This window comes from Orycteropus afer, unplaced genomic scaffold (genome assembly GCF_000298275.1).
Source record: "Orycteropus afer afer isolate SDZICR_OR568_19922 unplaced genomic scaffold, OryAfe1.0 scaffold00004, whole genome shotgun sequence".
Classification (NCBI taxonomy): domain Eukaryota; kingdom Metazoa; phylum Chordata; class Mammalia; order Tubulidentata; family Orycteropodidae; genus Orycteropus; species Orycteropus afer.
Genome location: NW_006921591.1, coordinates 15,637,298 through 15,663,107, shown reverse-complemented (window position 1 = coordinate 15,663,107; position 25,810 = coordinate 15,637,298). Strand labels below are relative to the sequence as shown.

The window sequence follows — 25,810 nt, the reverse complement described above, 5'->3', positions numbered from 1 at the left end:
GAGCTCTGGTAGCGTAGTGCCTAAGGCACTTGACTGCTAACCAGAAGGCTGGTGGTTCAAACCCATCAGCCACTCCTTGGAAGGAAGATGAGGCAATCTACTTCCATAGTGATACTGCCTCGGAAACCCAAGGAGGGGTCGCTATGAGTCGGGTCCGACTTGACGGCATATAACAACAACAATATTTGCTAGGTATATAATTCTTGGTTGGAATTTTTTTCTTTCAGGTTTTTATATATACCAATCCATTGTCTTCTCATCTGTATGGTTTCTGCCAAGAAATCCGAGCTTAGTCTTGTTGGTTGCCCCTTGTAGGTAACTTTTCATTTTTCTTGTGCTGCTTTCATAATTCTTTCTTTATCTTTGGTTTTGGTGAGTTTGATGATGATTTGTCTTGGTGATTTTCTTTTGGGGTCTATCCTGTTTGGGGTTCATTGGACTTCTTGAATGAATATATTCTCATCTTTCATCATACCAAGAATATTTTCTTCCAACAAATCTTCAACAATTTTCTCTGTGGTTTTATTTGTCTCTTCCTATTCTGGTATTCCAATTACATGTAGGTTATTCTGTTTGATGGTATCTCACATGCTCCTTAGGCTTCCTTCATTTTGTTTTGAACTTTTTTCTGATTGATCCCTTTACAAAGAAGTATTGAGGTATTTGTCTTCAATCATACTAATTCTGTCTTCCATTGATTCAATTCTACTCCTTTGCCCATTCAATGTGTTATCTATTTCTGAAAATTTAGTATTATTCTTTTGTATTTCTATCTGGATTTGGTATAATTTCTAATTTTTCATTTATTTTGCAATTTTATTTTTGTATTGCCTTTTGAAATTGTCCTAGAGTTTTCTCTGTGTTTTCCTCAATTTTTTCAGTGTTTTCCTTTATCTGTCTCTCAATCCATTGAAGGTACCTATATATAATTTTTTTGAATTCCTTATCAGGAAATTCCAATGCTGCTTCTTCCTCAAGGATGTGTTCTGGGTCTGTATTCTGTTCCCTTGTTTCTAATGCTTTGTCTTGCTTCTTTGTGTTGACTGATGGCCTGTTGTCTCTGAGACATTGTGACATTTTTGTGTTTATATTTAATTGGTGATTGTATGTTGGAGTGACTTGCCCATGATTTCTGTTTTCTTTGTTTTGTTTGTATGTTATCTACATTAGCAAGGTACTGTGTTCCTCTATTCACTAATTGGCAGCACTTACACATTCACCACCTATCTCCTCTCCCATTGTCAGCCTCCCATATGTCCCTTCTGTCCTTGGCAAATGGAGCCTATTCTTAGGTCCCTGGAATCTGACTGAGAATGCTGTCACTTTAGATATCTAAAAGGCTGTCACTTGTAAACATTCAAAATGGCTGTGCTCTCCAGACATCTGAAAGTCCACAGCTCAGGTTGTTTCCTTCCTTGCTATTTCCCTTCCTAGTCATAGCCCACCAGTGCACTCATCCCTGCAGCCCTTGGTGACCAGGGCTGATCTTTAGGTCAATTGTTAGGTTCCAACACCACTTGGAAATAGTCTGCAGCTCCATCCATCTCCATATTCACTGTTTCCATTCAGGTTTTTCCACTAGTTGATCCCTAATCTACTTGTGCTTACTTTCTTTCAAAGCTCAGGGCTCTAGGATTGTCTTCTGTATCGCTTTCAATTGGTTTCTCTTTTCTTTGTTGAAGAGGGTCTGTGTGGCTTGTCTGCCTATTCCACCATCTTCCTGGAAGTCCCTGACCATTGGTTTTTATCATCAGTGACTCTGATAAGAGTGGTTTCACTAGAGAGATTAGAACAGAAAACTAGTGGAGCAAGTTAGCAATGGGAGGTAGTGTCATGAGGGAGTGTAGCAGTGAGAGAATGTAGATGGTGAACACATAGTCTTTCCAGGAATTTTGCTGTTTGGAGTAACAGAGAAGGGAACGTGTGGTCAGGGAATGTCTTTGATTTTTCTTAATATGGGTGATATTAAGGCATGTTTGTATCCAAATGGAGATAATCTCTCAGAAAGGGAAAGAAGAGAAAATTGCAGGAGTGAAGGCCTTGAGTAGGAGTGAAGCAGTGGGGCCCAAGGAGAGGGTGAGGTGACTGAAGGGGTGAGCAGGAGCTGTCCAAGGCCTTCTTTGTTGGTTCTCAGTAGACACAGTGGGCAAACCTTCTTCCCTTCTGGCCTCTCATAGGGGTGTCTCCCTTAACAAAAGAGAAAGATTAAGAGAATGGGGCCATTGGTTGTTTCCTTGACCTATCAGGTAGAGAAGAGCTGGCTCCAAGCAAGAGTCTTGTGATTGAAGCAAGCCTGAGACTTATGGTGTGTCTGTCTGCCACCATACCAGCCATTTATGCTGGCTAGATTTGGATTCCGATCCCATAAAACTCCTCACCTTTATTTCAAGGGCCTCCACTCTGAGCAGAAGACCAGTCTTATAAAGGGCACCAGGGAACTGATCAAAGTGGCCAAGAACAGCAGGTGGACCAGAGGATGGAGTACCTGAGTACTTGAGCCCACTTAAAACAGGCCCCAGAGGTCCAGATAGGGTGTTGGTGAGAAGGAGGGTGATTAAAGTCATCAGTCTCATATAGAAAATGAATTTGCTCTGTAAACTTTCACCCAAATCACAATTAAAAAAAAAAAAAGTCAGCAGTCTGTGTTTGGCACTGACAAGGTGGACCTGTTCTTGCTGGCAACTTCCAGAACCCTCAGTCTAGGATCAGGCCAGTTAGGACAAGTGGAAGAGAGTTCTCTTTCCCATAACTTCAAATCATCTCAGTACCCTCCACAGGCAAGAATCTGAATAGGGGCCAGAAACAAACAAAATAACAATAACAAAATGCCAGGAAGAGAGACTGGCCAATGCCGACCTTTTAAGGTGGATCTGAAGAGAGGCAACCCACCTCCATCAGCCTGCCCCTGAAGCCCCCAAGGGCAGCAGGTCTGAGCTGGGATGTGGCCACATGGCAGGGCCTATCTGTGCTCCTTAGTCTCCCAATCTCCTGATTGGGCACTGTGGCTTTCAGGTACCAGCAAGGGTGCAAGGGCTAGGCCTGATAGGGTGACCAAACAGGCAGTTCTTTAAAGAGGTGCCTCCCACAGGCAGGGCTGTTATTGTTGTTGTTATTTGCCATTGAGTCAGACCTGACTCATAGTGACTCCTCCTTGGGTTTCCGAGGCAGTATCACTATGGAAGTGGATTGCCCAACAGGCAGGGCTAGGAGTGCTGATAGGCAGAGGGCCAAGTGGATAGTATCCTACTGCAGCAGAAGTTGCTCTATCTGCAGCAAGGGACTGGGACAGACCCATGAGAGGGTCTGCTATAAAAGACACCCTTCTCCACCAATTGGAGATCATGCAGTGTGGGCCCAACAATCAATGCTGATATACATGATATTACTTGGAGGTGTTTTAAACATGGCAATGCTCAGACTCTGGGAAAATTGTTCTGGAACAGTTCTGTCTGCTCCTCTTTCTTTCCTGAGGCTCTCTGGGTGGTCCTAACATACACCAGGGCTGAGAAAGCTCATGCAGGGCTCCTCAATGTGGTAGGACCCTGACCCACCTTCTGGCCTTCACTGAGTGAGAAAAGGGCTGTGCTGGATCTGTGAGATTTGAAGCTGTGTTTGGCCAGGTGCTGGCAGCAGAACCCAGTGAGGGCCTTGCAAGTGGTAAAAGGTGGCCCCACGCTGCCTAAAATGGCTCAGGCCACTTGGACCTGTTTTGCATGTTGGCCTTCTACAGAATGTCTCATTTGAGGAAAGAGTTCTGCTTCTTTAAAAACATAGTTAAACACCCACCCATCCTTGAAGCAGAGTGGTCAAGGACTTTGCCAGGAGGGTGAACAAGCAGAGCCAAGGGATCAGAAATTTAGAACTGAGGGGTGGCCAAGGGAAAAAAAGCCATAGAAGACTGGAAAGAGAGGAGCAATGGAAGAGGGTAAGTGAGAGCTATTGGGGTTGGCTCTGCTAGCATGTCCTGTCAGAACCTGAGATCACAGGAGGCAGCTGGTCCAGTGACCTTCCAGCCTCATTCAAAGTCTGTATTTCTCTGACTTTTAGAGAGGCTGAGGAGGTCCCAAAAGGAATCTAGCCCTGGACCTCCTACCCAGGACCTTCTTTCTACAGCAGAACCCTTCAGAGCTCCTGAATCCCATGGCTTCATCCTCACCAAATGTCTGTCCTGAGCCCAAGAATGGCTTAGAGAGCTGGCTGGACTCTCCATTGAGGGCACCAGGTTAATGGTTAAGCTACCTGCTCCTTCCCAGAGAGGAGGTTAATGTTTGAACACCAGATGAGTCACAGAAAACACCACTTAGGGAGCTGTCACCGAGCCTAGCACATTTATCATAAATAAAAAATTAACTCTTCAGCTATTCTGGGTGAGGTGGCCAAGGCTTTCCTGGCATTTTGTGGTAATATTTCAGGGTCACCCTAATGGCTGCATGGCTTACTCCACTGGGCTATTTATTACTTTGTTTACAGAAGCAATATCTCCTTGGAGCTGGCTGGTCAAAGGCCTTTGGCTCTCCCTGGGGGGAGAATGTTCCAGAGGGTTGACGTGGTGGCAGGAAAGGTGTGGGCTTGGGCTTGGCAGTCAGACCAACCTGGGTGTATGTCCTGGCTCTGTCACTTGTGAGCTGTGTGACCTTGAGCAAGACACTTACCCTCTCTGGGCCTTATTGTCCTTGCCTTCAAAATGAGGACAAACCATTCCTTTTTCTTCCTATCCTTGCCCATCTATCTGGTTGCCCACTCCCTCAAGGCACAGGCAGAAAGGAACCTGCTGGCTTTGATAAAATTTTATCTAACAACTAACTATTCCTAGTTCCCTTTCTGGATTCCCCTTCTGGTTCCTGATGCCCTTCGGCAACCAAACCTCCTTCCCCTGGCCTAGACTATCCCTACTCTGCCCACTATTCAACTATCCCCACCCCTTTGCTTGGCACTGTTGATCTGAGCTCATTTTATTGGAAATAAGTACCTTATGCTCATATGGCAATCTAAACAAATTTATTTCTTAGTTCTTAAAACCTGTGGCATAGGTACCATTTTATCCCTACTTACAGATGAGAAAACTGAGGTTCTAAGAAACCCAGGACTACATAGAGCTGAACGAGGACTCTCCACTCTAAGCATTTTTTACTTTACAATCCAATCTGATCAAACTCATCACAACTGAGCTATGAACAACTGATATCCTTCCAGGACAGGTTTTATTGTCACCACCAAATGGTGATAACACACACGTAAGAATAACATTTGCCAGTTAACCATTTTAAAGTTCAGTGGCATTAAGTACATTCACAGTCTTGTGCAATATCACCTCTATTTAGTTCCAGCACTTTTTTTTTTTTTAATCACCTCAAAAGAAAACCTATACCCATTAATCAACACTCCCCACTCCTCCCTCCCCACAGCCCCTGGCAACCACTAATCTACTTTCTGTCTATATGAGTTTGCCTGTTTTAGATAGTTCATAGAAATAGAATCATGAGATAAGTGGCCTTTTGTGTCTGGCTTCCCAAAAAGAATTTTACATTAGGAAAGAGAGAAAGGAAAGAGATGTAGAGTTTGTCAATGCCGACTAATCTTTAATTAGCATGACATGTGGCATGAGACAAAGAGCTTTTGGTCAGGTGAGAAAGAGTTTTTGTGATGGGTGAGGAGGGACTTTGGGGGCAGTGTAGAGTTTGTATAGTGCTTAGAATCTCTCCCTGAGCTGGCCTCCCAGACAGAGATGGGCCAACCTGCTCCAGGGAAACAGCTGCTCAGCCTCATGGTGCAAAGGGTCCTTCATCTCATCTAGTGCTGCCTTCATTTAAGGTCCAAAGCTCCTCCAGGATCCAAATTACATACCAGACTCTGCTTGAACACTCTCAGGGTTGGAAAACTCGGTATTCCCAAGGCAGTTGGTCCTATCTAATGGTTATATTTCCTGGTTTAAAGACTCTAACCATTCCTCCTGTGAACTCTGGTAGCATAGTGCCTAAGGCACTTGACTGCTAACCAGAAGGCTGGCAGTTCAAACCCACCAGCCACTCCTCAGAAAGAAGGTTGGGCAATCTACTTCTGTAGTGATACTGCCTTGGCAACCCAAGGAGGGGTCGCTATGAGTCAGGCCCACTCGACGGCACACAACAACAACCTGTGATGTGGTTTTGAATGCCTCTGCCACCCTGGGACTTCAGTTGGGCTCTAACCCCCTCCTGACCATAGTTTCAAGGTATGGTACAGCCATTACAGAGGAAAGAGGAATAGACAAGTTTTATTGACTTAAATGCTATAGTACCATTAGCAAAGCGAAGGAAACTGCTCAGGCTGCCCCTTGGATGGCCTTGGATGGGGTAGGGGTGGGCAGAGAAAAGCAAAGGAAGACATGAGGAAACTAGGAGACAGGCTGTGCTTGTCCTAAACTACTCTGAGGTCTTGGAGAGGAGAAAGGGGTACAATGCAGGTGAAAAGGGACTGACAGGTGGACAGGAGGTGCCTGGGAGTTGGACTGTGGAAATTTCCAGACCAAGAAGAACTGTGGTTCACACTGACAAAAGCAGAAGATAAAAGAAGATATAAGGAGGCAAGAAAAATCAAATGATGGGCAAAGTGAGAATCAGGGGGTGGGGAGGGGGTGTAGAACAACCGAGGACCCACTGCCCTAGCAGTCCAATCCAGCATGAACCTTGGGGAAGGGGAAGCCTGGCTCATTCCTGGCCCCATGTTGCTGTAGTCAGGCACATTGCTCCAGAAATAGTCCCAAGTTATCATCAGTGCATCTGAGCTCACCTATAAATAAAGCAAAGTCTGCAGGAGGGATGCTCTGCTCTGGGTGAGTGCAGGACAAACTTGTTGTTAGCAGATGGTTTCTTGTATGCCAGGCACAGACTGGGCATGGGGGATCTGGAGATCACCAAGGCACTGTCCTGCCCTCTCCAAGTGTCCTGCCCCTTATCTCAGCCCTCCCCTCCTGATCACCAGACCTGCCTCTGGGGCCCAGGTCTGTATCCCACTGAGCAGGACAGAGGAAGCTACTGTTACTGGGGGGTCTTTGTGCCTGGCCCAGTGTCAGAGGCTTCATGTATATGGAGAAGACAAATCTTTGTCCATAAACTCCAGTTTCTATAATCTTAATTAAGTTTCTATAATCTTAATTCTGACTCCATTCCCCTGGGATGGCAGAAACTTAAGCTTCATATTTTCTAAATCTTCCCTCCAACTTGCTCAGCATTCCAGAGACTTGCAAAGCACCATGGTGTTGGAGAGGAGTCCAGGTGATCTCAAGCTTTGTTCCATGGAGTAGTGGCTGACAGAGCCCTGTTCTGAGCCACATGGCCTCTTTCAGGCTTTGCTGGGATGCACTGGGCTCTGCAAAACTGTGGTCCTGTCTGGCTAGACATGTCCCCTTGGGCTGGCCAGGTAACAGGGTATTCATGCTCCTTTCTGAAACCTTCCATGTCCCAGCTTATCACTTCTCCTCCCTGTCTTGCACTTTGGAGAAATCTTGTTCTTTTTCCCTTTTCTATCAAGCATTTTGATGACACAGAAATGGCACAAGCTAGGAAGATGCAAGTTTTTCTGTCTTCCTTTTAGACTTCAGTATATTGTGCAGGATGGAAAGAAAAAAGAACAGAAGTTAATAAATATAAAAAATGGTCCTCTGTTCATGCAAATTCATTTAATCTTCACAAAATTCCTGGGGGCTAATACTATGCCCATTTTTATAGATGAAGAAACTGAGGCTCATAGAGGTAAGTGGCATGTCCAAGTTAGATGTGGATCCAAAGCCCGTTCTACCTCCACTACACCACCTGCCTCAACCCAGCACCCTCTGCCTGTCCTTTTGTGCTCTGAGCACTCAAGCAGGTTCCTCTGTGCCCCAGATGGTGTTTGTGGTCTAGCAATGTCTTCTTTCTTCACTTTAATTTTCATAACCTTCCATCCCATCTCTTCTTGCCAGGCAGTCAGTGACAACAGGTAACCCTCAAAGGTGGCACTGGGGCTGGGAGACATGCCCCTCACTATCCTCTGGGCCCTATCTGCCTGTGAGCTAATGTATGTTCATTTCCACCAGGGCTTTCCAGAGGCCTTGACCATGGTGGACCAATAACAATAACCCTGCTTACAAAGCTTCCTAATTCTTTATCTCATCAAATCCCTCTCCCCATTTCCAACTCCAGTGGTGAATTTTGCTGCTCTAGGTCTATAAGTGGCCAGGATCACACAAAGATCCAAGTCTTGGGCTTTGCCCTGCCCCTGCCAAAGTTCCCAGGGAAGGCTGGGTCAGGGCATCCAGTACACAGGTAAGCCAGAAGCACCCGCCCCCCTCCCTGCTATTCCTGCTCAGCCTTGGAGCCCACTCCAATCAGAGAAAGAACCTTGGAGTCTGCAAGTGTGTGTGAGTCCATCCATGGTCACCACTCTCCCTGGGAATACAGGGAAGGAAGTATGTCCTCCTCTTGATGCAGTACAGGCTTGGCCTGAATCATATCCTGGCCAGGGCCAGGAAGAAGAGTCACCTGGGTGAGTAGAAGCTCCATGCCTTTGCACCAGAGGCCTCAAAAGACAGGGAGCTGTGACAGGGCTGCAGGGCTGAGGATAGACTCTCCACATGGTCTTCGTGCAGCAACCTCACAGACCACACTGCTCCCCAAGGTCATGTTCCCTCCAACCCATCACCACTTCAGTTATATGATTTGTTATAGCCACATGCCACCTATACTGTGATTTTCTTAATACTTTTTTCTTTAAATCAATTTAGTTGTTTTTAACTTAGCTTCATCCTAAGCAATAACCCATTAAAACCTATTAAAATTGACTCTGACTGAAATAAGTCAATCACAGAAGGACAAATATTCTATTAGTCCATTATTGTAAAAAGTCAAGGAAAGTTTTGTATATGGAAGGAAATTTTCTTTGTTGGTTGCCAGGGGTGGGAGGGGAGGGGAGAGAACACTGTTAGATAGGTAGAGACAAGTATTGATTTGGGTGAAGAGAAGGGAAATGTATCAAATGTGAGTGATCAACATGGTGGCATTGAGGAAGAGGAAGACATAGAGAGGTACATGGGAGGTGTAGACAACAAAGATGAACCCTTTTGCACATGTAGTACTGCGTTGTCAGTGAAGGCAAACATGGATAGATGGGACAGGCTGAACTATTGTTGTTGTTGTTACGTGCCGTCGAGTCAGACCCAACTCATAGCGACCCCTCCTTGGGTTTCCAAGGCAGTATCACTACAGAAGTAGATTGCCCCATCTTCCTTCCAAGGAGTGGCTGGTGGGTTTGAACCTCCAGCCTTCTGGTTAGCAGTCAAGCACCTTAGCCACTATGCTACCAGAGCTCCCAAACTGAACTATTAGGTATGTCTATGCAGGGGAGAGTGTGCCCAAGACCATGTATAGGGTTGACAGACAATGGTTTTACAAGTGTATTGCTATGTTCTGTAAGAATTCCCAAGTAAATAGTAGAGCTGACAAGGGACAATGTTGTAGTTACTTCCTGGCCACAGCCAACTACTCAGAGGGAGCGAGTAGTTGGACCTGTGGGCTCAGGACCATAGTCACAGGGGATATCAAGCTCAATCGGCATAACATACTATGAAAAACTTTTTTCCACATCCTACTTTGATGAGTAGTGACTGGGATCTTAAAGGCTTGCAAGCAGCTATCTAGATGCAATGATGGGTCTCTCTTCATCCAAAGAAAAGAAGAATGAAGAAAACCAAAGATTCATGGAAACAATTAGTCCAAGCAACCATGCAATCCTCAGCCTATACAACTATGAGACCAGAAGAACTAGATGGTGCCCAGCTACCACTGTCAACCACTCACAGGGGATCTTTTTAGGAGATCCTGGATAGAGTGAGAGAACAATGTGGAACAAAACTCAAAATCATTTGAAAAAAAAAAAAGAGGGGGACCAGGTTTGCTGGTCTGGTAGAGCATGGGGGAACCACTGAGACTATGGCCCCTAGCTGCCCTTCAGGTCTGGAATTGAACCTACTCATGTGACTTCCAGCCAAACAAAAGACAGGCATATGAGGTGAACATTTACACTAGGTAGATACACTCCTTGGAGAGAACAATCATGGGAGAATAGAAGGGCTGTTAATGCATAGGGAGACAGCTCAGGGGGCAGAAGTGGGTGGAGGGAAGGACACAGGGAAGAGGTAACTATGAGGAGGAAATGGGAGGGGAGCTGTTGCATTGTGGTAAATTGAAGTCAATGTCATGAGACAAAGAATATGTGAACTGCTGTATGGAAAGTGAATTTGCTCTGTAAACTTTTACCCAAATCATGTGCACACACACACACACACACACAGTCTCAAAAAAAAAAAAAAAAATGGACTCTGACTCATGGTAACCCCATGTGTAACAGAGTAGGGGTTTGCATAGGGTTTTGTTGGCTGTAATCTTTATGGAAGCAGATCGCTAGGCCTTGTCTTGCACGGCACTGTTGAGTGAGTTCAAACTGCCAATATTTAGGTTAATGATCAAATACAAACCAAGGACCTCATCCTAAAAATCGCGAACTATAAAATCACAGATGTGCTATGCTAGTTACACAAATTTTTAAAATACATATTAAGTTCTCAATATAATTCTCTCTTTATATGTGTAACTATTAAAAAAAGTTTTACAGCATTTGACTACTTACTGGAAGCCTGGTGGTTCAAACTCACCAGGCACTCTTCGGAAGGAAGGTTGGGCAATCTACTTCCGTAGTGATACTGTCTCGGAAACCTAAGGAAGGGTCACTATGAGTCAAGTCACCTCAACAGCAATGAGTTTGGTTTTGGTTAGCTAAAAGTATACCCCACCCAGGATATGCTTATAGCACTCTTGGAAGCACTGGGTCTTTCCAGCACCTTCTGAGCCAGGATATTGAAGCCAAGGCCAAGAGAGAATGTGGCCATCTGGAGGGTGCTTAGGAAATTAGCAACCACCATGCTGGAGTTAGAGTCGGGTATTCTGCCACCAAGGGTCAGCCTGGTAGGTGGGGCATTCCCTGGCTAGGAAGACAGGAAATTGGGTAGAAATCCCAGCTCCACCATGACTGGCTCCATGACCCTGCATGTGAAACCTCAGGTCCTTCATCTCTAGAGTGGAGCAGTGACCCTGTCCCACCCATATGGGCAGCTGTGAGGATTAAATTCCAGAATGTCTGTTGCAGGTCTGGAAGAGGGCTTATATGGTCCCTTTCCCAGGCTAAGTGCCTTTTCTCTATATATGCCTGACATGCAGGGTGTGGCCCATTTACTGTGAGGGTGGCCAGTTCCCCTATAAACCCCTCACTGCCAGCCTCTCTGCCCTCTGCCAGTGTGAGGCTAGTGTCCCTGTGGGCCCTGCCTTACGTGCCAGGAAGCCTGCCTGGCATCCTCAGCATCTGGTCAGCTGGGCCTGGCCATCTAGCCTTGTGGATCAGAGCCTTCAGCCAGTGCCCTGGCTGACCTGCCCCATCATGAGGTCAGAAATGCCTGCATTTTCATAATCTGGAAACACTCTACTGCAAGAGCTACATCTCAGAGCTGGCATGAAAACTGCCCTGTAGATGAAACCTCCTACCACCATGCTTAAGTCTTTTGCATAAGGAAATAGGAAGCGGGGCAGCTTTAGCCTCCAGTGACTCCAGACACTGGATTAAGTCAGATAGCAGAGACCCAGTGGATCACCTGAAAAGAGCCTCCAACAACCGAATCAACGTATGAAGGGCATGTTGGGAAGTGACAAGTCACCTAGAGACTTGGTGAGCTCTGGGGAACCCTATTCAGTCTTGGGGAGCAGCATTCACAGCTGGATTTCACAGCCAACAGTAGCAGACCCTGCCTCATGCTCTCAAAAAAAAAAAAAAAAACCTAAAAACCTCACTGCCTTTCAGTCAATTTGATTCATAGCGACCCCTCTTTGGGTTTCTGAGGCAATATCTCTATGGAAGGAAATATTGTAATAACAATAGCATAACAAGAAGTGGCTCATGGGTTTGAACTGCCAGCTTTCTGGTTAGCAGTCAAATGCCTTAGGCAGTATACCACCATAGCCCAAGGAGTCCAAAATAAAGAGTAGCCAAGCTCCTCCTCCTTCAGGGATCACCATGAGATTTAGGGTGAAGGTTCAAGGATATTTTGAAGAATATTTTATTATCTCCCAAATTCCTCAAACGACATAGATTTCCAGCTCCTCCATCGCATGCATGGATGCTGCCCCTGTCCCTGTGTGAGCCTCATGTGAACAGTGATTTCTGAGTTCCAGGGTGTCTCCTGTAATCCCCATCAGCCTTTCTCAGGGCCATAGTTTGCCCTTGTCACTTCAGGGCTAAAGACCCTGGAGCCCTCACCCCAGCATCTTGACTTCTGGCCTGGACTCTCTTTGGCACACATGCCCTTTATCTTACACCTCTTCAGGCTTGCTTTTCTCATTCTGTATCTTCCCAGACCCATTCTCTCATGGTCCAGCTCTACCCCTTGTTTCCCTTCCACGATTATGCCTCTTTCCACCTTCCTCTCCCCCACCAACTTCCTCCTCTAGGAGTCATCCCAGTTCTGGTAAGAAGGGCACTAGGAAGCCCAGGGTTAGTGCCACCTGGAGGCAGCTCAGGAGCTCTTGTGGTGCAGTGGTTAAGCAGTCAGCCACTAAGCTGAAGGTCGTTGATTCGAACCTGCTAGCTGCTCTGTGGGACAAAGATGAGCCAGTCTACTTTCATAAAAATTATGACTTTGTAAACCTTATGGGGACACTTCTGCTGTGTCCTATAGAGTTTGTGTGAGTTAGAATTGACTTGATGGCAACAGGTTTGTTTTGTTGTTGTTTGGGAGGCAGGTCGGGTAGGCAGAGGCCGTGAGTTGGCAGGCAGAGGAATGAGAGGATAGGACTTTTCACATGGAATTGAAAAGTGATCAGCGGCAAGAAAGCCCATTTATGAGGGGGAGATAAGGGGTGGATTGTGAAAGGGCCAGAGCCCTTCATCCTTCACTTATCCTTCCAGCACTTACTGAGCATCTACTTTATGCTGCACCCACTTCAGGCACATAGGCCCCAACAGCTGTTAAGTTAGTTGGATTCCTGCTCTCATACACTTTCCACCTAGTGGTGGGGAGGCATCTTCACTCAGGCACCAAGGTGGTGCCAAGGACCAGCAGTAACCTTCTCTGGCCTCAGGAGATAGGGCTGGGGTTGATTGTCCCATTGCAGGAGGTGGGTCCTTTGCTGCCTTTCTCACTACTTTATGTCAACCTTGCTCCTGGGAGCCAAAGGTAAGCTGAGCCCAGAAATAGGGGGCTTTAATCATGGGGAGGAAGGAAGGCAAAGTGGAGATTCTCAAAACAAGGTCTAATGACCACATATAGCAGTATCACTAAGAAGTTCTTAAGGTGCAGGATCAGCCTCAGAAAGAAAGACTGAATTAGAATCTCTTGGGTAGGGACAGGGATCTGCAGCTGCTCCTCAGGTAATTCTGGTGTACACAGGAATGGTAGCCAAGATGACTTCAGTTAGCAGGGATAAAGATGTCAAGAAGGATGTTGATGCTTTGAGTCTTACCTTAGAGTATCGATGTCTGAAAATAGACACTTCTGCTCTTTACAAAAGCTGTGAATCTGAACTCTGAGTAGCTCAGCCACTCCTTGTGACCACTCTTACCCTTTCCCTGGAGCTGAGAACTGTTCTAAAGTCAAGACGTCCTAGCCTGGCCCACCCTCCAGATGCCAGGAAGGGAAAGGAAGGTAATTGAGAAGAGAGAGCGCCACCATTCACCAGCAGCTATTTTGTGCTAGGCTAGATGTGTGTGCTTTGACCTTACCCTCTTGACAGTCTTACAAAAATTTTGTATGCCCCTCAGAAGAGATAGAAAATGGACTAATGTAGCTAGTGTGGGTGAGGCAGGATTACAGCCCAAGTGAGGCAATTAGTATGAATGAGGCAAGATTGGAGCCCAGGCTCTTTCTGAGTGGTTGTGGGATGACAGATGACTGTTGCTCACCTCATGGGTGTCACCTCAGCTCTGTCTCCAATCCCCTCCAAATCTCCCTCCAATGATATTTTCCCAGATGGCATGGTCCCTCAAAAGCCAGTTGCAAGAAGCAATTTCTCTGGATTCCATCCCCCTGGGATCAACTTTGTGAGAATTATGTTATGTTAAAGAATGCTTTTATAAAAGAGAGTATATCACAATTAGGAGCTTTGGTAGCATAGTGGCTAAGGCACTTGACTGCTAATCAGAAAGCCAGTGGTTCAAACCCACCAGCCACTCCTCAGAAGGAAGGTTGGGCAATCTACTTCTGTAGTGATACCACCTCAGAAACCCAAGGAGAGGTCGCTATGAGTTGGGTCCAACTCGACGGCACATAACAACAACAACAATATCACAATTGCATCCTGATTTATTTTTACATTTTTTTCAACTTTGTAAATATTTATTAGCCTCTATTTAATGTGCAAGACTGTGCTGAGCACCACAGGAAAGGTGAAGGTTAGCAAAATAGTTTTATGGAATCAATGTGGATAAGATAAATGTGCAAACATTTTGAAAACAAAGCATAAAGCGTTAAGTGCCGTAGGAACAATACAACACAATATTTTGGAAAGTCAGTGGAGGAAAAGAACATATCCCAGTGGAAAAATAAGGAAAGACTTCAGCTTAATTGTCCAGCAACATATGAACAGATAAACAAAATGTGATATATACGTACCATAGAATATTACTCAGCTTTAATGAGAAATGACATCTACAATTTGGATGAACCTTGAAAACGTTATGCTGAGTGAAGTAAGTGAGTCACAAGACAAATATTGTGTGATCCCACTTATATGAAATATACAGAATGGGCAAGTGCATAGAGACTGAAATCTGTGTTAGAAGTACAGCCAGAATACTCCTTAGAAGAAAGGATGGCAAGACTTTGTCTTACATACTTTAGATTTATTGTCAGAATGGACTAGTCCTTGGAGGAGGACATCATGCTTGGTAAAGTAGAAGGTCAGTGGAAAAGAGAAAAACCCTCATGAAATGATTGACACAGTGGCTGTAACATGGCAATGATCATGAGAATGGTGCAGGACTGGGCAGTGTTACATTCTATACATAGGGTAACTATAAGTGGAAACTGACTCTACAGTATTTAAAACAACCAAAGGTGAGTGAGAAGGAGGGGAAAAGGAAGCCTCAATGTTTAGGGGATTCCTAGCTTCTGTTAAAAGTGATGGAAAAATTGGGGAATGGATAAGAATAATGATTGAACAACATGATAAATATAGGTTAATGTCACTGAAGAACATGTGAAGAACATTGAAATGACAAATATCTTTTTACATATGTATTTATGACAATAAAAGTGAAAAATAATAAAAAGAAAAAGAAAAGATAGTGATATCATGACTGTCATACAAACATAAAATGAACAGCTGTTAAACATTTTATTTAATTAATGAAGGAACTCACAAGATATTACTTCTAGCTCATAGGAGAATTCAAAGTACCATGCATATAAGGCAGAATGGTAAAATGAATTTGTAAGTAGATGCAAAACTGGGAAAAAGGTAATCAATTGCATTGCAAGTGGACAAAAGTCATTTACATGCCTATAGACAAGAATGATTTGCACCGTTTTCAGTTATCTATCTATCAGTTATTTACAACAGTTGTAAAATAGGTCAAATACAATAAAAGTCCAGAGACTGAACAGAAGCAGATTATGCAGAAGGCTGTCCTTAGATAACACCTAGTTTTGCATTGAAGACATCTAGTTTTTTTGAGCCATTAAAAAATCTTTCAGTGACTAGAACCCAAAACCCACTGCCATCAAGTCAATTCTGACTCACAGTGACCCCGACTAGGTTTCCAAGGCAGTAAATCTTTATGGAAGGATATGGTTCAATTCCTAGAGGTGGACCACAAATCTAGTTCTGAGCTTCCCAGCAGTCAAATCAGAGAGGGACCCATAAAATCTGCTTTTAGATTCAGTGTCTGTGGTCTTAAGAACTTACAAGCAGGGGAATGCAGTAGATGTCATCCTACTGAATGACCACATCAGATACCTCTTTCATTGGAGATTTTGAGAAACTCAGTGAAACAGATACAAATAATGAGAAACTCAGTGAAACAGATACAAATAATGATCCTGGAATTATGACCATATAATGAGAAAATAAAGTATTAGATTTAGTGAAGACAGGAAAGGGAGCTAGTTTAGTGACTGGGGGTGGGGAGGGGATGGGGGGTGACAAGCTGGCTGGGTCAAAGAGAAGCCATCACAAACACAAAGGAGGTTGAGGAGAGAAAAATGATAATAAGTCCACAGAACCCACAGGTGTTAAAGACACAGGATAAACAGATTGGGAGGATTTCAAGGTGAGCTAAAGCCATTTTTACAGGGCAATGGATCAGACCTCCCATAGCTTAAGCTGCTGTGGAGTCCAGGAGGGAGTAAGGGAAAGCAAAAAAAAAAAAAAAAACCTCTGCCTAAATAAACCAAACCCCAAATCAGGCCCACAGCAGTGGGCTTGAGTTCCACTCTCAGAAACCCTTTTTAACACAATGTGGAACTGAGTCCTGGAGTTTTGGAACTTGTGGATCTTTGCAGAGGAGAGCTGCCCTTTCTTCTGTGGGGTGGCTGGTAGGTTTGAATTGCAGGGCTTTGACTGATGGCCAAATATCACCATCAGCAAACCGCTCCAAACCGACTTGGGGGCTGCAGTTGGCCTTCTTCCACACCTGCACCACTGGCTGCTCTATCTCACACAAAAAACAAGCTTTAGTCTTCTCTCCTGGAGGTCAATTCTTGTGCCAATCTCCTTTCTCCTATGCAGTGTGTATTTTGGTGAATGATTAGATTCTGTCACAACTCCCAGTTCCCAGAGCTGCACATAGATAGAAAAATCCCTCCTCGATTACCTTCCTTTTCCTTCATTTTTCTACTTTCCTGTTCCCCAATTTTTCTTCCCTTCTATCTGATCATTTACTCCTCTACCTCTTCATCTTCTTTCATTTTTACCAAACGTTTATCCCTCTCACCACCCCCACTCTTGTTTTCTCTTTTTTCTTATACTCTATTTTCTTTTTCCCTATTTCTTACCATCTATTTTTATTCTATCTTTTTATCTCTCCTTCTCCTTGGCTTTATTTTTTTTCTCTCTCTTTTTTTCCTGCCTCATCCAATGGCAGGAATACATTAACTCTCCACCAATCAGCCATATTTACTACACTGACCACCTCACCCAACAGACAAGTAATGCCAATAGCTCCTGAATCACAGGATCAATGACAGACAGTGGATAACACCTGCTCATCCCAACTGCTACTCTTATTCATGACAGAGACCAGCACCCACATTCCCACCATTTACTCCAGGGAAAGCTGGAGAATGTCCCAGTGCAGTCAAGCTAACAACCTGCTACACACCCCCAGATATAGTAAAACAAAGTAAAACATAAAATCAGGGTGAAACAAATTAGCACATAACCAACAAACAAAGACAACAACTTCAAAATGTCTAGGAGACAATAGACAACTCCAACTCAAACAAAACAAACAAACAAACAAAAGAGGACAAGATAGTAGAAACAAGTGGCCAAACTAAAGAATTAGTCAATCCCCCTAAGAAAGAACAAGTAATAAAATTATCTGATAAAAAATTCAAAAGATATATGTATATAGGACCTTCCAGGAGCTCAAAGAAGCCAGAAGCAGATGTAAGGAAAAGACAGACAATACTGTTGAAGAATTCAGGAAAATCATTCAAAACCAAAATTACAAAATACACAGACAATTAAAAAATCATACAAAAACAGTAATTATAAATCCAGAAGATGAACATTAAAATTACCAAGATAGATAGCACAATGGAAGGGCAAAAGAGTAGATTAGAAGTGGCTGAAGAGCATGTTTCCCACGTAGAAGACAAATCCCTTGACCTGACATCAGCTTGTATGAAGAAAAATCAGAACAAAGGATTAAGAGGAATTAGGAAAACCTAAGAGTTATATGGGATGACATGAAAAGAAATGACATACACTTGATTGGGATTCCAAAACAAAAGAAGGAAAACCATACTGAGAAAATTGTCAAAGACTTGCTAACAGAAAACTTCCCCTATATAATGAACGAAGAAAAGATATTTATCCAACAAGCTCAACAAATCTCATATATGATAGACCCCAAGAGAAAGTCATCAAGACATATTATAATCAGACTTTCCAAAATGAATGAAAAAGAAAGAATCTTGAGAACAGCTTGGGAAAAAAATGAACTAAAATGGACAATCAATAAGACTAAACTTTCTCAGCAGAAACCATGCAGGCAAGAAGGCAATAGGGTTGCATATACAAAACTTTGAAAGAAAAGACTTGCCAACCAAGAATGATATATCCAGTCAAACTGTCCCTCAAATATGAGGCTGAAATTAAGACATTTCCAGAGAAACATAAATTAAGGGAATTTCTGAAAACCCTACAAGAAATGCTACAGGGAGTCCTTCCAACTGGAAAGCCACAACAGAAAACAACAAAATCAAGACACTTGACACTACCACCTCAAAAGCAAACCAGAAAAAGGTTCTCAAAATTAGCTCACAGAAAATGTAAATAGAGACATAAAGGAGTCAATCTGTAAATAGCACCAACAAAAAAGCAAAAAGAAGGAATAAAACTTTTAATTACAAAACTTCCAAATGCAGAGGAAGTCAGACCACAAAACAAGCATCAATAAATTTAAAAACATTGAAATATTACAAAGAATGTTCTTGGATCACAATGCTATAAAATTAGAAACCAAAAATAGGAACACTGCTCTGGTTACCTAGTGCCGCTCTGACAAGAATATACCACAAATGGGATGGCTTTAACAAACAGGAGTTTATTCTCTTACGGTTTGGAGGCTAGAAGTCCAAGTTCAAAGTGCCAGACTTTAGGGGCTGTGTGAAAGCCCCTCAACCTTAGGCTTCAGCTCTGCCTCTTGCTCCCAGCCCACTGAAGCTAGAGGCTTTTCTTCACTCAGGCAGCTACTGGCTGCTGAGACTAACAAGCCCAAGGTTGACAAATAAAATGGCACAGTCCACCACACAGCAGGCCATTAATTCAAGTCCATTGTAAGTCCCAAGGTTGGCAGAGCATGGCATGCTGCTAAACAATATCACAGCTACATTCAGGGTCCAAGCGTGCCATAAGCTAGGACTATCCCCAAGGCTTCTCCTTATATACAGGAAGCAGACCATATCCCAAAGGCAGCTACTCAGCTGCTTGTGGTAGATCCCACCATGGAGCTGATTGCCAGTCTCATCATGGGGAATAACTACCACCAGCTGCCCAGCCACTCAACCAGGCCCAACCTTGGGACTTTCAGTGGACTTGAATGAATGACCTGCCATGTGGTCTGGTAACATCGGGACTGTGCCTTTTCACTTGTCAACCTTGGGTTTGTCGGCCTCAGTAGCTAGCAGCTGCCTGAGTGGAGAGATACTTCTAGCTTTAGTGGGCCAGGAGCTGGAGGCAGAGCTGAACCCCAAGGCTGAGGGTCTTCCACCCAGCCCCTAGAATCTGGCACTTGGAACTTGAACTTCTAGCCTCCTGAACTGTAAGAGAATAAACTCCTGTTTGTTAAGCCCAACCCATTTGTGGTATATTCTTGTCAGAGTGGCACTAGGTAACCAGAACACAGGATAACCTCAAAGAAAAATGATAAACCTTCACATCACAATAAAAAAGAGGACAAACACAAATATTTTTTTTTGTTGTTGTTGTTGTTTGCCATCGAGTCAGACCCGACTCATAGTGACCCCTTCTTGGGTTTCTGAGGCAGTGTCACTACAGAAGTAGATTGCCCAAACTTCCTTCTGAGGAGTGGCTGGTGGGTTTGAACCACCAGCCTTCTGGTTAGCAGTCAAGTGAAAACAGTAGCAATAAATCATTTTCTGAGCTCAACACAGAAAATGATATGGAACAAAGAAATCAGCAACACCACGAAAAAACACATAACAAAATGACAGCAGCAGACTCATACTTGTTGATAATTACTCTGAATGTCAATGAATGAAATGCACCACTCAAGAGACGGAGAATTGCAGACTGAATAAGAAAACATAACCCATCAATATGCTGTCTAAAAGAGACACACCTTAGAGACAAAGACATAAATAGACTAAAAATCAAAGGCTGGAAAAAGATATCTCAAGCAAATTGCAACCATAAAAGAACAGGAGTGACAATATTAATTTTTGATAAAATTGACTTTAAGACAAAAAACACCATAAGAGACAAGGAAGGACATTATATAATTGATTGAACAAGAGAACATAACAGTAATAAATATCTATGCAGCCAATGAAAGAGCCCCAAAATACATAAATCAGGCTTTAACAGAATTGAAAGGACAAATAGATGACTCCACAGTCATAGTAGGGGACTTTAATACACCACTTTCAATCAAAGATAGAACTGGAAAGAAACTCAAAAATGCAGAAAAACTAAACAATATAATCCACCAACTTTACCTTACAGACATTTACAGAGTACTTCACCCAACAATAGCACAATATACATTCTTTTCCCGGGCACATGGAACATTCTCTAGGATAGATCATATGTTAGGCCACAAAGCAAGCCTTAATAAATTTTAAAACACTGAAATACTGAAAAGCATCTTCTCAGATCACAATCTATAAAATTACAAATGAACAATAAGAAGATGCACAGAAAAAGAGCAAACACATGGAAACTTAATAATATCCTCCTTGAAAATGACTGAGTAATAGAAGAAATAAAAAATGAAATTAAAAAATTCCTTGAATCAACCAAGAACGAAAACACAGCATACGCAAATCTTTGGAACACAGCAAAAACTGTGATCAGAGGCCAACTTACAGCAATAAAAGCACACATCAAAAAAGAAGAAAGAGCCAAAATCAGCACCTTAACCCCACATCTCCCACAATTAGAAAAAGAGCAACAAGAGAAAGCCTACAGTCACCAGAAGAAAAGAAATAATCACGATTCAAGCAGAAATAGCAGAAACAGAAAATAGAAAGATAATGGAAAAAATCAACAAGACTAGAAGTTGGTTCTTTGAAAAGATAAATAAAATTGACAAACCACTGGAAAAATTAACAAAAGAAAACAGGGAGAGAATACAAATAACACAGATAAGAAAGGAATTGGGTGATGTCACACCAGAACCAACAGAAATTAGAAAGATAGTATCAGGATACTGTGAAGAACTATACTCTAACAAATTCAAAAATCTAAAGAAATGGACAGATTTCTAGAAACATACTTCTTGCCTAAACTAACACAGACTGAAGTGGAAAAGTTGAACAGACCCATAACAAAAGAAGAAACAGAACAGGTCATAAAAAAATTACCACCAACAAAAAAAAAAAAAACCCTGGCCCAAACAGTTTCACTGAAGAATTCTACCAAATTGTTCAGAGAACTGATACCAATCCTACTCAACCTATTTCAGAACTTAGAAAAGGATGGAATCCTCCCAAATTCATTTTATGAAGCAAGCATAACCTTGATACCAAAACCAAGCAAAGACATCACTCAAAAGGAAAACTACAGACCAATATCTCTCATGAATATAGATGCAAAAATCTTCAGCAAAATCCTAGCCAATAGACTCCAAGATCATATCCAAAAAATAATACATTATGACCAAGTGAGGTTCTTACCAGGTATGCAAGGATGTTTCAATATTAGAAAAACAGTCAACATCATCTATCACATATATAAATAAAGGAAAAGAAACACACCATCATATCAATCCATGCAGATGCATTTGATACAATCCAACACCCATTCCTGATTTAAAAAAAAAAAAAAAAAAACTCTCAGCAAAATCGGAATAGAAGGGAAATTCCTCAGCATAATAAAGGGCATATATGCAAAACCAACAGCCAACATTATTCTCAATAGACAGAGACTGAAACCATTCCCTTTGCAAAGAAGAACCAGATAAGGATCCCTTCTATTGCCTCTTCTATTCAACATTGTATTGGAAGTCTTAGCCAGGACAATATTCAAGACAAAGAAATCAAAGACATCCAAATTGGTAAGGAAGAAATAAACCATCCCTATTTGCTGCCCAAATCCATTAAATTGGGGAGAGATCACCTCTTTAACAAATGGTGCTGGCAAAATTGGATATCTACTTGCAGAAAAATGAAACAAGATCCATACTTTATACCATACACAAAAATAAACTCAAGATGGATTAAAGACTTATATATAAAACCTCAAACCATAAAGTTCATCAAAGATAAAATAGGGGCAGACCTAGGGGCCCTAATTTATGGCATAAATAGATTATCAAGCATAACCCTAAATGCACAAGCAGCAGAATAAAAACTAGTTGACTAGGACCTTTTTAAAAATAAATTATCATATGCATTGAAAGACATCTCCAAAAAAGTAAAAAGGGAGATTGGGAAAAAATATTTGGCTATGACATATCTGACAAGGGACTTACTCTAAAATCTATAGAAAACTTCAGCACCTCAACATCAAAGAGACAAACAATCCAATTCAAAAATAGGCAAAGGACATGAACAGTCACTTCACTAAAAAAGATATACAGGCAGCCAACAAACACATAAAGAAATTCTCATGATCATTATCCATGAGAGAGATGCAAACAAAAACCACAATGAGATATCATCTCACCTCAGCAATAATAGCAATGTTCAAGCCAGAAAATAACAAATGCTGGTGAGGGTGTAGAGAGATTGGATCTCTCATACACTGCTTGTGGGACTGTAAAGTGGTACAGCCGCTGTGGAAAACAGTATGGCATTTCCTTAAACAATTGGAAAGAGAAATACCATTTGACCCAGCATTTCCATTACTAGGAATATATTCTAATGAGATCCAGGACGTGAATAGATATGCACACCCTGTTCACTGCAGCACAATTCACTATAACAAAGAGATGGAAACAACGTAAGTGCCCATCAACAGATAAATGGATAACCAAACTATGGTACATTTACACAATGGAATACTATGCAACAGTAAAGAATAATGAAGAATCCATGTATCACCTCAGAATGTGGATGAATTTGGAGGACATTTTGCTGAGTGAAATAAATCACAGAAGGACAAATATTGTATGAGTCCATTATTACAGAAAGTCAAGGAAAGGTTTACACAGGGAAGGAAATTTACTTTGTTGGTTAGCAGGGATGGGACGGAAGGGCAGGGAGAATTTCTGACTAGTTAAGAGTCATGTGTTGATTTGGGTGAAGGGAAAGGCAACATAACAAAAGGGTGTGACCAGCACAATAATAATTGGAAAAGAGAACACAGAAACATGCACAAAACATATAGACAACAGAGGCAAATACTATGACATGTACAATACTGCATTACCAGTGGAAGCAAACACTAGTCTATGGGTAAATGCATAGACAGGTGAGAAGATCAGGTGTGGGTAGGTGAGTAGGAATATACTAATGATCATGGATACATTTGGCTGAAGATATTCTTACACGTGTATTTGTGCTACAAAAATATCCATATGCATTATAGAAGCAACAGGGGACAGAGTTGGAGTCACTTCTCAGTGACAACAAAGCACCTTGAAGGAGAGAGTCGTTGGGCCTGTGGACTCAGGACCATGGTCTCAGAGAACATCAAGCTCAGTCGGCATAATATAATGCATAAAAATTTTGTTCTACAACCTACTTTGGTGAGTAGTGACTGGGGTCTTAAAAGCTTTTGAGCGGCCATCTAAGATGCAACTATTTGTCTCCCCTCATCTGGAGCAAAGAAGAGTGAAAAAAAGCAAAGTCATATGGAAACAATTAGTCATATGGAAACAATTAGTCATATGAAAACAATTAGTCCAAGGTTATGGTGCACCATGGGGACCTCAGCCTTCAAGACCTGAGGCCAGAAGAACTAGATGGTGCCCAGCTGCCAATGCTAACCACTTGGAAAGAGATCAAAATTGGAGATCCTAGATAGAGTGGGAGGAAAAATGTGAAACAAAATTCAAAATTACTGGCCAGATAGAGACTGGTGGAATCCCTGAGACTATGGCCCTGTGTTATCCTTTGGGCCTGGACCTGGACTTACTTCCATGGATTAGTTCTCAGCCAAACAGTAGAAAGACCTACAAACAGAATACCGACCCCAGGGAGATGCACCCATCTGTGCTATATTTACAAGTGGTGGCCATTTTGGATATTTAAAGTGACTGAGGGTGCAACCATTTTGAATGTTTAGAAGTGGCAACCATTTTGGATTTTAAAGTGCTAGCATTCTCATTTGGATTCCAGGGACCTAAGAACAGGCAGTGAGGCGGGAAGCAGGGAGAGGACAAAAAAAAGGCAAAGGGGACCAGAACAGATCGAGAGGTCAACTACAGGGAGCCAGGTGAGGAGAGGGAACACAGGCCACCCCTCACAAGCAACAAGGTGGGAAGCAAGGAGAAGACAAAAATGGCAAAGGAAACTAGAACAGATTGAGGAGTTAGCCGCAGGGATCCAGGTAAGGGTGGTTGGAGGGGTTTCCAACAGCTAAGGGAGACAAACTTGTGTGTTGGTTTGTTCTACTGTGGTGACGTGTTGCTGTGAGTCTTCAGGCTGTGCCACTGGTGTTTCAAACCCAGTGGGGTGCAACTGTTGCACAGGAATCAGCCCAGCTTGCAGAATGAGACAGGCCAGGGAGAAGGAGGAGGCCATCCACCTATCAAAAAATTGGCCAGGGAGAACCTTATGAATAACAGAGAAACACTGTGTGATACATTACTGTGCAACTTTATGAATAGTCCAGAAACATTGTCCAATACAGAGGAGGAAGATGAATCACTTAGCTTAGAAAGCTCTCAAAGTAGGATGGACAAGAGTTGCATTATCAGAGTAAAATCAGCCTTATTTGTATGGATAAGGTAAAGCTTTCGAGACCTCCATTTGCTGATGTGGCACCCCTCAAATTGAGGAGAAACAGCAGCAAATATCCATTAATAATCAGAACATGGAATGTACAAAGTATGAATCTAGGAAAATTGGAAGCTGTCAAAAATGAAATGGAATGCATAAAGATTGATATTCTCGACATTAGTGAGCTGAAATGGACCAGTTTGGGCCATTTAGAATCAGACAACCATATGATCTACTATGCCGGGAATGACAGTTTAAAGAGAAATGGCATGGCATTCATCATCACAAAGGATGTTTCAAGATCTGTCCTGAAGTATAATGCTGTCAGTGATAGGATAATATCCATATGCCTACAAGGAAGACCTGTTAATATGACTATTATTCAAATTTATGCAACCACCAAAGCCAAAGATGAGGAAATTGAAGATTTTTATCAACTTCTGCAGTCTGAAATTGACCAAACATGCAATCAGGATGCGTTAATTATCACTGGTGACTGGAATGCAAAAGTTGGAAACAAACTAGAATCACCAGTAGTTGATTCAATTTGGCCTTGGGGACAGAAATAATGCTGGAACTCACATGGTAGAATTTTGCAAGACCAACGACTTGTTCATTGCAAACACCTTTTTTCAACAACACAAACGGCAGCTGTACATGTGTACTTCACCAGATGGAACACACAGGAATCAGATTGGCTACATCTGTGGCAACAGGTGATGGAAAAGCTCAGTATCTTCAGTCAAAACCAGGCCAGGAGCTTATTGTGCAAAAGATCAACTGCTCATATGCAAGTTCAACTTGAAGTTAAAGACAATTAAAACAAGTCCACAAGAGCCAAAACATGACCTAGAATATATCCCTCCTGAATTTAGAGATCATCTAAAGAATAGATTTGATGCATTGAACACCAGTGACCGTAAACCAGAAGAATTGTGGGATGACATCAAGAGCATCATC

General features: G+C 42.6%; 1 protein-coding gene across 1 annotated transcript in view; it reads left to right on the top strand.

Moving 5' to 3' along the window:
* SCTR (secretin receptor) overlaps nt 1-25,810 on the top strand; it is a 181,827-nt gene that overhangs the window by 87,701 nt on the left and 68,316 nt on the right. The window lies entirely within an intron of this gene.